This window comes from Eubalaena glacialis, chromosome 14, assembly GCF_028564815.1.
Source record: "Eubalaena glacialis isolate mEubGla1 chromosome 14, mEubGla1.1.hap2.+ XY, whole genome shotgun sequence".
Taxonomy (NCBI): domain Eukaryota; kingdom Metazoa; phylum Chordata; class Mammalia; order Artiodactyla; family Balaenidae; genus Eubalaena; species Eubalaena glacialis.
In genome coordinates, this window is record NC_083729.1 from 80,298,694 (window position 1) to 80,316,675 (window position 17,982).

General features: G+C 35.3%; 1 protein-coding gene across 2 annotated transcripts in view; it reads right to left on the reverse strand.

Annotated features, from left to right (window-relative positions):
* The window catches only part of LOC133104858 (E3 ubiquitin-protein ligase RNF103), a 115,132-nt gene that overhangs the window by 46,964 nt on the left and 50,186 nt on the right, over positions 1–17,982 (reverse strand). The gene's annotated exons all lie outside the window — the stretch shown is intronic.

Sequence of the window (17,982 nt, forward strand, 5' to 3'; positions counted from 1 at the left end):
TTATGGGCATCAGAAGATTTTCAATTTCTATACATAATTATTTTTAAAAAACTGCTCTGCCTGTGTGATAAGAATTCACCTTTTCCTTCTCCCCTTTAACTATTACACTTTTTCATTTTACAAAAGAAATATATTCCTCTAACCTATGTGTCTCTTCTTACCATGATAGGTTTCCCTGAGAGGCAAAAACCTCTGAAGCACTAAACATAGGGCCAACTAGAAATACTGCTATAGGTGTTGAAAAAGTAGTGAATGACTCTAATGATTACCAAATTCTTATGCATTTTTTTCTAATTCTTCAGTTTCAAAAATGAAGGAAAATCTGAGTTATCAGCTGATAAATCATTAAAACTAAATTTTACATTTAATCAATTATTGCTTTTTGGCATATGACACAGAAGTTCAAAAAACTAAGTGACACTGACACAGAAAAATCCTTTCCACTACCATCTACTTATTTATATTAACAATGTTTCTCATCATTTGAGTCTATTAAAACATAAAATATGGCTTTCTCCTAGTTGAGGTGCCTCATGAGGAGGCTGTCTTCTCTACATCACAGCCATGCCATCCAAGGACCCTCTGCAGTTGGCGCAGGCCTTCAGACACAAGAAGATGACCACAGCCATGGCACACTGGCTCCTTAGGTGAATGGGTTACCCCCAGAGATGATCCAACCATGCACAGCTACAATACAGCTACAATACAAGTTACTGGTACCAGTTCTGCTTCTGGAAGGAGCAATTTGCTGGCATGGACCTCGGTGTCTGTGTGAAGGGTGGTGGTCACGCAGCCCAGCTTTTGCAATCCACCAGTCCACCTCCAAAGCCCTGGTGATCTTACTATCAGAAATATGTGGATAGGCTTCCAAAAAGATCAAAGACATCCTCATCCTGTACGACTGGACATTGCTAGTAGCCACAAATTCAAACATTTGGAGATCCTGGTGTCTGCAGTTACTACCAGAAATCCTACCAATAAGCCCATCATGAGGATCAGGGTTCACCTTTATAATAAACAATGGTTGTGGGATTTAAGGTAAAAAATAAAAAAACAGGAATGGAATTGATGCTAACCCTTTAGCATTCATCCATGAATACATGAACTAAATGGCATTAAAATATTCATATCCTTAAGATGTATTTAATGACTTTAAAATCATTATTTAACAAAATCTGTAAAATATTTATTATTCATCAACTCTAATAACTCCACCCAGGTGAAATATTAAAGCACTTAAAACTGTATGGTTATACAGTTTTAAAAGTTAATGTTAGGTTTAAATATATATTTTTTAAGTGAAATTCACATAACTATACTTAGCCATTTTAAAAATAAATTTTATTTATTTATTTATTTTATTTTAAAATTTTGGTTGCTTTGGGTCTTCATTGCTGTGTGCAGGCTTTCTCTAGTTGTGGCGAGCGGGGGCTACTCTTTGTTGCGGTGTGCGGGCTTCTCATTGTGGTGGCTTTTCTTGTTGCGGAGCATGGGCTCTAGGCACAAGGGCTTCAGTAGCTGTGGCACGCAGGCTCAGCAGTTGTGGCACATGGGCTCTAGAGCGCAGGCTCAGTAGTTGTGGCACATGGGCTTAGTTGCTCCGCAGCATGTGGGGTCTTCCTGGACCAGGGCTTGAATCCGTGTCCCCTGCATTGGCAGGCAGATTCTTAACCACTGCACCACCAGGGAAGCCCTACTTAGCCATTTTAAAATGTGTAATTCAGTGGCATTTAGTGCCTTTACAATGTTGTACAATCACCAACTCCCTATAGCCTCAGAAATTTTTCAATATGTCAGAAGAACACACTATAACCTATAAATAATCTTCCCCTATGACCATCCTCCCTCCCATTCCCTGGCAACAACTAATTTGCTTTTATGTCTTTTGATATGCTTATTTTAGATATTTAATAGAAAAGAAATCATATAATATATGGCCTTTTGTGTCTGGCTTCTTTCATTTAGTATAGTGGTTTTGAGGTTCATCTATGTTGTACCATGTATCAACATTTTTTATGGCTGAATAATATTACATTGAGTGTACATACAACACAAATTGTTTATCCATTCACCCAGTGATGGACATTTGGGTTGCTTCCATGTTTTGGTTACTGGGAATAGAGCTGCTATGAACATCTGTATACAAGTATTTGTTTGAGTACCTATTTTCAATTCTTTTGGGTATAAACCTAGGAGTGGAATTGCTGGGTCATATGATAGTTCTATTTTATATTTTTGAGGAACTCCAAAACTTTTTTTCAAAGGGGCTTCACCATTTTACATTCCCACAAGCAATGTACATCTCCACATCCTTATCAACACTTGTTATCTTCCAATTTTTTGATTATAGCCAATCCGTTGGACCTGTTGAAAGAGCATCTCATTATGATTTTGATTTGCATTTCCTTAATGACCAATGAAGTTGAGTATCTTTTCATGTGTTTTTTGGCCATTTGTATATCTCCTTTGGAGAAATGTCTATTGATGTCTTCTACCCATTCAACTGTCTTTTTATTGTTAAGTTATGTGAGTACTTTATATATGCTGATAGTAAACCCTTATCAGATATATAATTTGCAAATATTTTCTCCCATTCCATAGGTTATCTTTTCACTTTCTTGATAATGTCCTTTGATACACAAAAGCTTTTAATTTTAATGAATTCCAATTTGTCTATCTTTTTCTTCTGTTGCTTGTGCTTTTGGTGTTATAGCAAAAGAATCCATTTCTAGATATGAGGTCATGAAGACTTACCTTTATGTATTTTCTGAGTTTTATAGTTTTAGGTCAAAGACTTTAATTTCGGTCTTTGATCCAAGTTAATTTCTGTATATGGAGTGAGGCAGGGGCCCAGCTTCGTTCCTTTACATGTGGATATCCACTTGTCACAGACCTTGTTGAAGAGACTATCTTTCTCTCACTGAATGATCCTGGCACCCTTATAGAAAATCAACTGGCCACAGATGTATGGGTTTACTTCTGGGATCTCAATCCTATTCCATTGACTGATCTATACATCTATCCTCACGCTAATACCACAGTTTTAGTTACTACAGCTTTACGGTAAGTTTTGGAATCATGAACTGCGGGTCCTCCAAATTTGTTTTTCTTTCTCAGTATGGTTTTGGCTATTTGGAACCTGTTGTATTCCATATGAATTTGAGGCTCAACTTTTCCATTTCTGCAAGAAAGGCATTTGGAGTTTTGACAGGCACTGCACTGAATCTGCAGATCACTTTGGTGGTACGGCCATCTTAACAACATTAAGTCTTGCAATCCATAAACTTGGAATTTCTTCCTGTAATTTTTTGTAGTTTTCAGTGTACAAATGTACTGTTTCCTTGGTTAAATTTATCCCTCAGTATTTTATCATTTTGGATGCTACTGTAAATGAAATTTTAAAATTTCCCTTTTAGATTTTTCATTGCTAGTGTAAAAAACACAACTGATTTTTTAAATATTTACCTTGAAACCTGCAACTCTGTTGAATTCACTTATAACTAATTTTCTGGTACATGAGGAATCTTTAGCATATTCTATCTGTGGAATCACGTTATCTGCAAATTAATAGGTTTACTTCTTATCAGTGTGGGTGCTTTTTATTTCTTTCTCTTGCTCAATTGCTCTGGCTAGGACTTCTAATGCAATATTGATTAGTAGCAGCAAAATCTGGTGTCTTTGTCTTGTTCCTGATCTTAGGGAAAAAGCTTTCAGTCTTTCACAATTTACAATGTATAATGAAGTATAAGGTTAGCTGTAGATTTTCATAAATGTTCTTTATCATGTTAGGGAAGTTCCCTTCTATTTCTAGTTTGCTGAGTGTTTTTATCATAAAAAGTATTTACATATTTCTGTTCCAAGTATAATTATTTCAAGCATAAAAGTATTACATTAGGAGAAATCTATGGGAGAAAGTGGAATAGAAAAAAAATAGAGATTCTCATTCAAAGAGAAAAAAATAATGAAAAATGTCTGACTGTAAATAAGAACTTGTGCATGTATGTTTTAAATGAACATTGACAGGTATCGAATCACTGTAATACTTTTAGAAGTGTCGTAACAATTCTATTCAAACACAACAACATTTACTATATACAAAAAATCATACCATTTGCAACTGTTTAAACTCATGATAAAAATATAAAATACTGATTTACAAATGTCCAAGGGGAACACAGGTACTCAAAATTATTGTAGGTGATACATCCAGAAATATGAAGACACTGTTATAATCTAACCAGAACTTTCAGAAAGAGCAGGAAAGAAAATTCAACGTTCAAACAGTCAAATGTTTACTGAGCACCCACTACCACCTGTTCAATGTGCTAGGCACCACTCAATGTGCTAGTGATACAGCAGGAGACAAAATAAAGACTTATGAACTTACATTCTAATGAGGAAAAACAGACAATAAGCAAATAAACATGTAAATGTATACTAGGTCAGAAAATTAGTGCTAAGGAGAAAAATAAATCAAGGAAGTAGGACAAGGGGAGTTGGGAAAGGATTACTTTATACATGGAGATGAAAGAAAGTTCAATGGCTGAGGTGACTTTTGAGCAGAGACCTGAAGACGCCTGCAAGGGAACAATGTGACTATCCACTAGCCAGATAGGGGGAGGGGCTACGGCATTTTACTCTGTGTGAGAACAAAAGCCACTAAGAGACCTAGACAAAAGAGTGTCCTTCAATACAGACTAAAGAATGGGGGTACAAGACCAGGTTTGATTAAATAATTTTTTTAATTAATTAATTTATCTTTGGCTGCACTGGGTCTTCGCTGCTGAGCACGGACTTTCTCTAGTTGAGGTGAGCAGGGGCTACTCTTCGTTGTGGTGCGCAGGTTTCTCATTGTGGTGGCTTCTCTTGTTGCGGATCATGGGCTCTAGGTGTGCGAGCTTCAGTAGTTGTGGCACGTGGGCTCTAGAGCACAGGCTCAGTAGTTGTGGTACACGGGCTTAGTTGCTCCACAGCATGTGGAATCTTCCCGGACCAGGGCTCGAACCCATGTCCCCTGCATTGGCAGGCGGATTCTTAACCACTGAGCCACCAGGGAAGTCCCTGATTAAATAATTTTTGTTTGAACTAGCAACTTTGATAAGTAAAACTATTTCAATTCAGGTTTATAGAAAAAATATTTATCATCTATTACACATAAAGAATCATATAAGGCAGTGAATTACTCCTAATCCTGTATATGATACAGCTAAATCTGTTTAATTTTTTTTTTCATGGATCAAAATACTGATTAGCTCCCATTATTTCTGCTTTCAATTGGTCATCTTTGATGATAGCCAATCTACTGGAAGCAATTCAAACTTCAGCAGTTACTGGAATTTCAGGAACAATGCCTAGTATAAATTTCACAATGCAAATTTAAACCTGAAAATGAGGCAGAATGAACAACTGCAGTGGTTTTTAAGCTTGTTTTTAGTAGCAGAATCCTTCAAATAAATGTAACATGGAACTCCACAGATACAAAAAAGATTATGATAATATACATTTATCACATAGGTTCAGGTTCAAAACTTTTACTAATATAAAGCAAATAAATAAGAATACTCTGTCCCGATTAAAGATAAAACTTTAAATTAGTTCTTACGATGTTATACCAACTTCAGCATCCAGTGTCTTCCGTATTGTTTTACATGTCTAGTATTGAAAAATTCTAATTCAAAGAGATTAAGAAACTATTTTATTACATCTGTTTACCATTACAGTTACTTAACAATTTGCCTTTTAATTTAAGGCTGTCCATTGTTTAAACGAATCTAGAAGCTTGAAAGCAAAGTCATTTAAAAATGGTTGTTTCAAAATTTATTATTACATTATATAACTGCTCATGTTCATTAAGGGGTGAACATTCAATTTAAGACAATAAATGGCAACAGTGAAATGACTTTTGTAAAAACGCACTGCTGCACTGTTTGCAGTAGCGAAAGTCTAGAAATTACCTAAATGTATATCAACAGAAGACCAGTTAAACACATTAGAGAATTTCCATAAGTGAACAGTATATTCTAATTAAAGAGAGAAAGGCAATGCACTGAGGACTACCCATGGAATTAATTCTCAAAATACAAATGAAAATAGCAAGGTAAAGAATGTGTACAGTATAATATTACATATGTTAAAGGGAGAGAAAGAGGGAAGAGAGGGAGAGGCTAAAGGAGAGAAGGAAGGAGCAGGAAAGGGGAGGAAGAGAGGGAGGTGAAAAAAAGGGAGAGAGATATATAAACATGTCTCTATATATTCATATATTACAGAATATCGACAGAAAAATCCACAGGAAATTAGGCTGCCTTCAAAGATAGAATCTGAATTAATTTGTGAACAGAAGTGAAAGGGAGATTTACTTTTTCCTGTAATTTAGGATACACTTTGCTGCCTTTTGAATTTTATAATATGTGCAAATATAACCTATTTCAAGAAATACTTCTTAAAAAAATAACATAAAAAAGTATTATGAAAAAAATCCAGGTTCAGAAGCTGCTTTAAATCATCCCAGTTTGGAATAAATACTTTAAAATTCTACCTTGTAATATTAGAATATTCATTAAGGCTATTTTTAAAAAATTGTTTTAGATGCCACACAGCCTTCTCTGTTAGACAATTACCCAAAACTTTAAAATAGTTCAATGTGAACCCAAATTTTGTTTCACTTTCGTAAGTGACAACCAGCAGTTTCTAAAATTAAAAAGTTTAAAAAAGTAAAATGTATGACAAATGATGATAATTGAAGACTAAAGTCAACCTGTCTTCATTATAGGGAAAAATAGTAATTAATTTACCTACTTTTATTTCCAAACCAGAATAACAAGTTTTCTGACTTAGTGCAAAATGTATTTTCATCTCTGTAAAAAGACTTCAATGTTACAAGTAATACACTTCATTGTGAAGGATCACTGTATATCATATATGGGGTAGCAGCTCAGGAAAATGAGAGCAAGAAAGAGAAATGTGCAAATGATACAACACAGAGAAGAATATAATACGCACTTAGTGAGAAAATAAAGATTCAAACAAAGACATTAAAGAAAGGTTTAATCTAAGGGGGGATAATTTCAAAAAGATTTGGAGAGTTCCATCTCTGCCTAGATATAGAAAGCTGAGAAGACTCTCAAGATGGTAAAACAAAGCTGAATGAACTACAAAATAACTTTTCCTGAACCTGTTGAAAAGGTCACAAGGCAACAGTGCAGCATGAAATCTAAAGAAAGGCACTTCTAAGAAAAGAGGGAACACCAGCACTGAATCATCTGTGGCATAGCCTGGGATGGCAGGCACCTTACAAGCAACTGAAGAAAATTCAGTTAAATTTCTAAATAAATTGATAAAGTCCAAGTGTGGGTTAGTCGACAGCAAAGAACCTCAGGAGCCACAAGTACAATGGGAGTTCACATCAACTTTCAGGTTCTTCAAATGGAAATGGCATAAAAATGCTGAAATGTACACAAAGAACGCCTTCATTGGCTCACAAAACTTGACACAGCTGAAGAAAGAATCAACAAACTTGAAGAAAAGTCAATAGAAGTTACCCAAACTAAAAAATAAAGAATAAAATAAAGCAAAGTATCCAAGAGCTATTTGTAATTGGTATCCCAGCAGGAAATGAGAGAAGAAAGCATAAGTATTTGAGGAAATGATGGCTGAAAATTTTCCAAAAATAATGAAAAATATCAAACCACAGATGCAGGAAGCTCAGAGAATCCCAAACAAGGTAAATATCAAAAACAAAACAAAACAAAACAAAAATAAAATGTAACACCACACAACACACCTAAACACATTATATTCAAGATGCTGAAAATCAAAGATAAAATCTTAAACCCAGCTAGAGAGGAAAAAAGTATGCATTAATGACAAAGGAATGAAGATAAGAAGTACATCAGACTTCTCAAAAGAAACTATGATCAGGAGATAATGGAGAGACATCTTTAAAGTGCTGAGAGAATTTAAAAAATCCTCTCAATCCAAAATTCTATATTGGTGAAAATATCATTCAAAGTGAAGACAACTTTCAGATTCAGCTCTGATATATAGAGATTGGAAGTCATAACTCCCATTCATAAAACAAGGAAAAAAACCAACAACTTTTCTTTGATTCAACAGAAAACCAAGGTTATCGGGCAAACTGCCATCCTGCAATGTGGAGAGAGAGGTGAATACAGAGAGTAACAGTTGAGATATGCTTACCTGGACCACTGGAAGGAACATTTAAATGGTAATTTTGACTAATTGCTGGTAGATGACTGTAGACTACCATGAGAATGAAACTCCTAGGGCCCCCAAAACTTTCATGGGCTTTACCTCCAAGAACCGTAGAAGTTTCTCATGGTGAAAAAGCAAGAAAGATACCCTTGTTTCTCTGGCAGGGAGAAAAGAAAAGTAACCATTCTGAAATATTCACACAGTGTTGTTCTTCGTAACAAAGGCCTATTCTCCAGTAAAACAAACCTTACTAGAGCCTTATCTCACCCTGGAGAAGGGCGTTTATCTGACATTATCTGCTTTCTCCTAGTCTTCCTATGTCACTGGGAGTGGGCAGGAAGCTAAGATAAACACTTGTGAACACCACGTCCAGGGACACAGGCCACTAAAACAGTGAGTTTTAATAAGATTATAGAATGCTTCCAGTCCCCCACACCTTACCACCACACCAACAGGGCTCCAGTATAACAATGCATTAGAGATAAAAGAGACACAAGATGCATGCCCTATCTAAAGAGGAGTTTTTGTGGATGCCCAAGATAACAAGAGAAATAAAAACAAGGACAGTAGAGGAACTTTAAGCCTCTGGCACCTATAGCCACAGCAAACATTAACATAGCCAAACCCCTAGCCTGATCACCATAAAACCTCATACTGAAGACCTATTTACCTCATTTCCTATTACCACACACATCATGTCCAGTTTTCAACAAAAAATTACAAAGCATTCTAAAAGACAAGAAAAAGCATAGTCTGAAGAGACAAAGTAAGCATGAGAACCAGACTTAAATATGACATAGATATTGACATTTTCTGGCTCTTGTGGGAAAAGTAAACATTACCCAAGAAGAGACAGGTAATGTAAGCACAAAGATGGAACCATTAAGGATCAAAAAAAATGCTAGAAATATAAGACACGTTAATATTATAACAGAAATGAAGACTGCATTTGACGAGTTCATCAGTACATAAGACAAAGCCAAGGAATAGATCAGTGAATCTGAACCAGTGAATAGAAACTTGCAAAACTGAAATGCAATAGGAAAAAGAATGAAAACAAACAGAAGAGGACATCTAAGAACAGTGGACAATTTCAAAAGATGTAACATACACATAATTGAATACCAGAAGGAGAAAAAAAGAGAAAACAGTACAGAAAAAATATGAAATAATAATGGCTGACAACTTTCCAAAATTAATGACAGACCCCAAACCATGGATAAAGGAAGCAAAGAGAAGACAAAGTAGGATAAGAATCCAAAAAATGACAACTAATTATCTCATTTCAAAATGGGGAACACAAGAGCAAAGAGAAAATTTTGAAAGACAGAGAAAAAACATACCTCACCTACAGGGGAACAAAGATAAGAATCACAAAAGACTCCTTGTTAGAAACTATGGAAACAAGAAGAGAGTGGAGTGAGATAAAGTGTTGGAGAAAAAATCACCAACCTAGAATTCTACATCCAGCAAAATTATCTTTCAAAAGAGGAGAAGTAAAGACTTTTATCAGACAAACAAAAATTGAGGGAATTCATCACAGCAAATCTAGATTACCAGAAATGTTTTTTAAAAGTTCTTCAGGGAGAAGCAAAATTATACAGGTCAGAAACTGGGACATATATAAAGAAAGAATATTAGGGAAAGAATAAATGAAGACAAAATCTTTTTTCTTATTCTTAACTTTTTTTTTTTTTTTTGGCTGTGTGGCGTGGCTTGCGGGCTATTAGTTCCCCAACCAGGTATTGAACCCATGCCCCAGCAGTGAAAGCACTGAGTCCTAACCACTGGACCGCCAGGGAATTTCCTGTTCTTAAAGTAATAATGGTAACAGTATATTGGGTGAAGATAGAATATGGATAACTGAAATGAATGAGAGCAATGTCATAATGGACAGAATACACTGTTAAAAGGTATCTGGGGCTTCCCTGGTGGCGCAGTGGTTGAGAATCTGCCTGCCAATGCAGGGGACACGGGTTCGAGCCCTGGTCTGGGAAGATCCCACATGCTGCGGAGCAACTGGGCCCATGAGCCACAATTACTGAGCCTGCGCGTCTGGAGCCTGTGCTCCGCAACAAGAGAGGCCGCGATAGTGAGAGGCCCGCGCACCGCGATGAAGAGTGGCCCCCACTTGCCACAACTACAGAAAGCCCTCGCGCAGAAACGAAGACCCAACACAGCCATACATAAATAAATAAAGACTTCCTATTTCACTAAAAAAAAAAAAAAGGTATCTGCATTACATGTGAAACAGTATGATGGCATTTGAAGTTAACTTAATTACAAATGTATATTTCAAAATCTGGGACAATCACTAAAAACTTTTTAAAAACACATAATTGAAACACTAATAGATGAGATTAAATGAATCATATGAAAGGTTCAGTGAAAACCAGACAGGGGAAAGCAAGAAAGCGAGAGAAAGAGAGAAAGAAAGAGTCAACTATACATTGCTTACAAGACTAAGGTTAAAAGTAAATATAAAGACTAACATTAAAAGTAAAAGGAAGGAGAAATATACCATGCAAACACTAATCAAAACCAAGCTCTCTCCTATCTCACACACTATATAGAAATTAACTCTACATTAGTCAAAGACCTAGATATAGGAGCTAAAACTATAAAACTCAGAAGAAAATACAGGGATAAATCATCATAACTTTGGATTTATATTGGAAACATCCCAAAAACATGAGCAAAAAAAAAAAAAAAGAAAATACATATATTGAACTTCATCAAAATTAAAAAGTGTGCATCAAAGAATATTATCAGAAAAATAATAAGATCACCTATAGAATGGGAGAAAACATTTGCAAATTATATACCTGATAAGGGTCTTCTAACATAATATATAAAGAATTCGTACAACTCAATAACAAAAAGACAACCTAATTAAAAAAACAGGCAAAGGGCATAAACAGACATTTCTCTGAAGGAGATATACAAGTGGCCAAAAAGCACAGGAAAAGATATTCAACTTCATTTGTCATTAAGGGAATGTAAATAAAAACCACAACATACCACTTCACATAGAGCATATTGACTATAATAACAGAATTGGCTAAAATCAAAAATATAAGTGTTAGCAAGGAGAGAAATAGGAACACTTGTACATTGCTGGTGGGAAGGTAAAATGGTGAAGCCACCGTGAAAAACAGTTATGGAGTTCCTCAAAAAGGTAAATAAATTCTACTCCTAGGTATATACCCAAAAGAATTGAAAATAGGTACCCAAAAAATATTCATATGAGAATGTTCATAACAGCACTATTCACAACAGTCAAAAGGTTGAAACAACTCAAATGTCTATCACTGGATGAATGCATGAGTTGTGAGATATGCATGCAATGAAATATCATTCAGCCATCAAAAGGAAGTACTAGCTACATCATGGATGAACCTGGAAAACACTGTAGTAAATGAAAGAAGCCAGACATAAAAGGCCCATATATTGTATGATTCCACTTATAAGAAATTAGAATAGAAAAGCAGATTGGTAGTCACCAGATGCTGGAGGGAGATTAGAATGGGCAGTAACTGCTTAGAGGGTACGGGGTTTTATTTTAGAGTGATGAAGATGTTTTGGAACTAGATAGAGGTGGTGGTTGCATGTTATGAATGTACCAAATGCCACTGAATTGTTCAGGGTAAAATGGTTCATTTTATGTTATGTAAATTTCACATCAATGAAAATAAAGAAGTAAAGAAAGAAAAAAGAAAGAGAGGGAGTGTGGGAGAAAGAAAGGAAGGAAGAAAGGGAGGGTAGCTGTATTAAGACAAAGCAGACTTCAGAACAAAAAAAGTTATCAGAGCAACAGAGGCATTAAGTAAGGATTCAATAAGAAAACAAAACAATCTTTAGTGTGCATGCACCTAAAAACAGAGCATCAAAATATATGAGGCAAAAATTGATAGACTTGAAAGGGGAAATGGACAAATCCATGTTATAGCTGGAGAATTCAAAACCTCCCTTGAGATAATCGATAAATGGAACAGAGAGGAAATCAGTAAGGATATAGCTGACCTGAACAGAACTATCAGTCAACTTGATCTAATTAACATTTACAGAATACTCTGTCCAACGACAGAATACATAGATTTCTCAAGCTCACATGGAAACACTCCTCAAGACAGACCACTTTCTGGGCCATAACACACACAGTCTAACAAATTTTTAAAAAATAGAAATCATACAAAGTGTGTTCTGAGACCACAATGGAATGAAGCTAGAAATCAGTAACAGAAAAATAGCTAGAAAATCCCCAAATTTTGGAGATTAAACAACACACATCTAAGTAACACATGGGTCAAAGAAAAAGTCTCAAGATAAATCTAAAATCATTTTGAATTAAATTAAAGTGGAAATAAATACAACTTATGAAAATGTGTAGGGTGCAGCAAAAGCATTGGGAAGTTAATTTATAGCATTAAATGCATGTATTAGGAGAGAGCTAAACATCAATAACCTAAGATTCCACCTTAGGAAACTAAAGAAAGAAGATAAATTTAAGCATCAAGCAAGCAGAAGAAAAGAAATAATAAAAATTACAGAATCAATGAAATTGAAAAGAGGAAAGTACAATAATAGAAAATCAATGAAACCAAAATCTGGCTCTTTAAACAGATCAATAAAATAGATAAGCCTTTAGCCAGGCTAACAGAGAAAAAAAGAGAGAAGACAAGTTTACCAATATCAGAAATGCAAAAGGGGTCATCACTATTGATTCCATGGAGAATAAAAAGACAATAAAGGAATATTATGAACAATTCTATGCTCACAAACTTGGTAAATTAGATGAAAGGGACCGATTACTTGAAAGTCTACTAAAACTCACACAAGGAGTAGATTATCTGAATAGGCCTATTATTATTAAAGCAATTGAATCGGTAGTTAATAACTTCCCAACAAAGGAAGTATCAGGCCCAGATGGTTTCACTGGTGAATTCTACCAAAGATTTAAGGAAGAAACGATAACAATTCTCTACAAAATCTTCAAGGAAATATAAGAGTGAATATATCTTAACTCATTCTATGAGGCCAGCATTATCCTAATAACAAAACCAGATAAAGACATTACAAGAAAGGAAAACTACAGACCAGTGTTTCTCATGAATGCAAAAATCCTCAACAGAACGTTAGCAAATTGAATGTAAAATTACATAAAAAGAATTATAAACCACAACCAGGTGTGATTTATTCCAGGTATGCAAGGCTGGTTCAACATTCAAAAATCAGTCACCGTAATCCACCACACATCAATAGGTTAAATAAGAAAAATCATATGAATTGAAACAGGAAAACCATTCTCCTATACTCACAATAAAAACTTTCCACAAACCTGAATAAAAGGAAAATTCCTCAATTTAATTAAAAAAAAATTGCAACCCCACCCTCACCCCAAGCTATAGCTAACATCATAATTAATGGCAAGAAATTAGAAGCTTTCCTCCTAAGATAAGGAACAAGGCAAGGATATCATCTCTCTCTACTCCTATTCAACAGTGTAATGAAGCCCTAGCTAGTACAATAAGAAAAGAAAAGGTACACAAATTTGGGACAAAACAATTAAACTGATATATATATATATTTATATATATATATATTTATATTTATATATATTTTTATTTATATATATTTGTTGTTGATTCTTTGGAATGGATATAAAAAAATCTCCAAGAACTCCAAGAATTAACAAGCAAATATAGCAAGGTCGTAGGACAGAAGATTAATATGCAAAAGTTAACTGCTTTCCAATACACAAGTAATAAACAATTGGAATCCGAAATTTTAAAAACATTTACCATAGCACCAAACAAAACAATAAAACACTTGGGTAAAAATCTAACAATATGTATAGGATGTACATGTAGAAAACTACAAAACGTTAATGAAAGAAATCACAGACATATAAATAAATGGAGAGATATTCCATGTTCATGGATTGGAAGACTAAACACTAATATATCAGTTCTTCCCAACTTCATCTGTAGATTCAATGCAATCCCAATCAAAATCACCAGAACCTATTCTGTAGATATCAACAAACTGATTTTAAAGTTTATATGGAAAGGCAAAAATGCCCTGGAGTAGCCAAGACAACTGTGAAGAAAAACAATGCTGGAGGATTCCCCATTACCCAACTTTAAGATTTAATATAAAGCTACAGTATTCAAGAGAGAGTAGCTGGCCAAAGAATAGACACACAGATCAACAGACCAGAATAATTAGACCCACACAAATATGCTCAACTGATGATATAACAAATAGATATTTTTTCTCACAACTGAAAGAAACTAGTTTTTAAATGCCCTAAGTTCAAATCTTCCCAATAATGCTGATTAAGCTCAATCTCCATTTTATTAATATCCAAAATGCTAAATTTTACTTTCTGTTTATACTTGGTGAATTATATCTATGATTAGAACCCTGAGGCATGAATTGGAGCAATTTAATAACTACGTAAAAGGTGGTAACTAGCCGACAGAACAACTTCACACGACCACCAGAAAATCTTGCTTTCCCCAAATGTTAGCAAGAGTCAGAAAAATAAAGAACATATTTTCTGAACTTGGTCTTCATGTCTCAGCTTAAATGTTACTTTGGGAGGCCTTCCGTGACCCCTGGGATAAGTTAAACCCACCTGCAGTATAATTAGGCAGAACCCTATACCTCCTCTCTTTTGTAAACATTACATTAATTATATTAAACTAACATAATTATATATAACTAATATACTGATATTAATGCGTATACACATTATACATTGTATGGCTCCAGCAGGTCAAAGACCTTTTCTTATTCACTAACCCCTTGTGCCCCTGGCACAAAGCAAATGCTCAATAATTATCTGTTGAATTTAACTGCATAAAATATGTGTTGTGAAGAAGAAGCATAAAATTTCAGTCATCAGAAACACTTACCAAAAATCTATGTTTTTAAATGTCAAAGAGAAAAGGTTCATAAAACTGGTCAAAATTTTTTCTTTAACTTACAAAATTGAAAGGGATTTTGTGAAAGAAAAAATTCCTAAGAGAAATGGGAATAACCAAAATTATCCAGCCATGACCCAGATCAGTAGTTCTCAACCTCACTCCACACAGAAGTTACCTGAGACATTTAAACAATACCAATTTAATTGGGCTAGTAATAGAGCCCAAATGATAGGTAGTACTTAAAATTTCTTCAGGTGAATCTAATGTTCTGTTAGGGTAAAATACAGTCCAGTACAAAGAGCTCAAGAAACTGTCTCAAACAAGTCTCACAACTGGAAAGATCACTACAATAAACAAGAAAATGAAAACTGATAAAATGGAAAATTAACAAACCTTTATTTAGTACCAATAGGGTTTTAGTAATAAACAAAAAGCATTTATAATTGATAAGTTAAGCAGAACATAAGGAAGGAGTACAGTATAAAGAAAAATCAAATTGTAAATCGACAGTATGCTGTGAAAACCATAAGAACTCTACAGAGAATTTCACACTATCAAGATATATACTTTATTCAAATTCATTCATAGAGTCTACTACATGTCAAGCCAACTAGGCACAGGAAACTAAAACAAATAAGAGTGTGTTTTCTATAAACAGTGTGGAAACAAATGGTAAGCCAAATGGAATACAAAATGATTGAATCCCTGTTCTCATCCTTCATTGAAATTAATTAAGTGGATTGAAGACTTAAATACAGAATGCAAAACTATGTTACTTTAAGAAGACAGTATAGGAGAATACCTTTATGATTTCAGATTAGGAAAGGATTTCTTCCTTTTTTTTTTTTTTTAGGAAAAGATTTATTTAAAAAGACACAAAAATCAATAAGCATAAAGGAACAGACTGATATTCTTAACTACACTGAAATTAAGAATTTTTACTCATCATAAGATACCATTTAAAGGAAGGAAAAAGTTCAGAAAATTGGAGAAGCTATTTGTAACCACATAAATGGGAACAAAAGCATTTATAAAGCCTTGGTATCCAGAATATATAAAGACCTGTATCCAGGATACATAAAGATTTCCTATGAATCAATGCCTTTTTTTTTGAATTCTGAACTTTGTATGTGAAAACCCACAGTATGAACGTGTCTCTGCACGATGTTGTCTTCTTCCAGAGAAGATCTAATTTGCTTCAGGCAAACATCTAGCTTAAGAACACTGACAACTGGTTGTTAATTAAGCTTAATAAATCCAATCAGGGATAGGGATGATTTGACACTGGACTTCAGTCTTTGTAAAGGCTGGTTTATTTCCAGCTCACTGTTACCACTAAGGTGTATCCTTTCAGAGTTCTAACCAAAAGTCTTGGGGACTTAACTGAGTCCCTCATCCTTGGTGTGCCCTGAACTCCAATTTTTGAACCCCCTAACCACAGGATGTCAAAATCTCTCCTCAAATTCTCAGTTTCTCAACAGTGCATGAGGAATTAGAGGATCTCTTTAGGGGGAAAAACTGGTCCCAAATGATTGGGCTCATGTAATTGAGCTTCCCACTTCTCTCAGATCTTGATTTTGCAATTCTTCACTACCTTGGTAGTTTTCAGTAATTTCAAATAGTTATACTTTTAATCTAGCTCTTCTAGTTATTTTCAGCAGGATGGTTGGCTCAAAAAACCTAGTCTCTAATCACCTTCATGATTTTTTTTTATTTTTATTTATGGCTGTGTTGGGTCTTCGTTTCTGTGCGAGGGCTTTCTCCAGTTACGGCAAGTGGGGGCCACTCTTCATCGCGGTGCGCGGGCCTCTCACTATCGCGGCCTCTCTTGTTGCGGAGCACAAGCTCCAGACGCACAGGCTCAGTAACTGCGGCTCATGGGCCTAGTTGCTCCGTGGCATGTGGGATCTTCCCAGACCAGGGCTCGAACCTGTGTCCCCTGCATCGGCAGGCAGACTCTCAACCACTGCGCCACCAGGGAAGCCCCCATGATTTTTTTAAAAATATATTTCTTTCTTCTAATTAAAAGGCCTAGAAGCAAGAACACTCCAGTAGTAATAAGCACCACGAGCACCTAAATTTTGGTTTCTAAATACCATTCCCACTAAAAGAAACTTGTACTCCTTGGAGAAATGGTTGATTCCATGTATCAGGGTGGGATATACAAATCACACTGCTATAGACAGAATGTTTGTATCCTCCCAATTCCGATGTTGAAATAGTCCTCAATGTGATGGTATCTGGAGGTGGGGCCTTTGGGAAGTGATTAGGTCATGATGGCAAAGCCCTCATGAAATGAGTTTAGTGCCTTATAATAGAGACTCCAGAAAGCTTGATCCCCCTTTCTGCCCATGTGAGGGCACAGTGAAAAAATGGTCATCTATGAACTAGGAATCAGGTCATCATCAGACACTGAATCTGAGGGTTCCTTGATCTTGGACTTCTCAGCCTCCAGTACTGTGAGAAATAAATTTCTACTGTGTATAAGCTACCCAGTCTGTGGCATTTTGTTATAACAGCCCAAATGGACTAAAGCAGATATATAGTTAAAAGTAAGTTCCCCTCCCACTTTTGACCCTCAGCTACCTAGCTCCTCTCCCTGAAGGTGATGTCTGTAAACTAGGACTTTGGGTATCCTTCAAGATTTAAAACATACATAAAACTAGAAATTAGCCAAAAGCAACAAATCTAAGTGAACTTAGGTCAAAAATTGCCTACTCTGATCACTGTCAGATGGATATAGAGAAGATGGTCAATTAGGGTATCTTCAAATGTGTGAGCATTTTCTCTCACCATCTCTACTTCTATTCATGAAGCAAATATTTGATAGACACCTTAC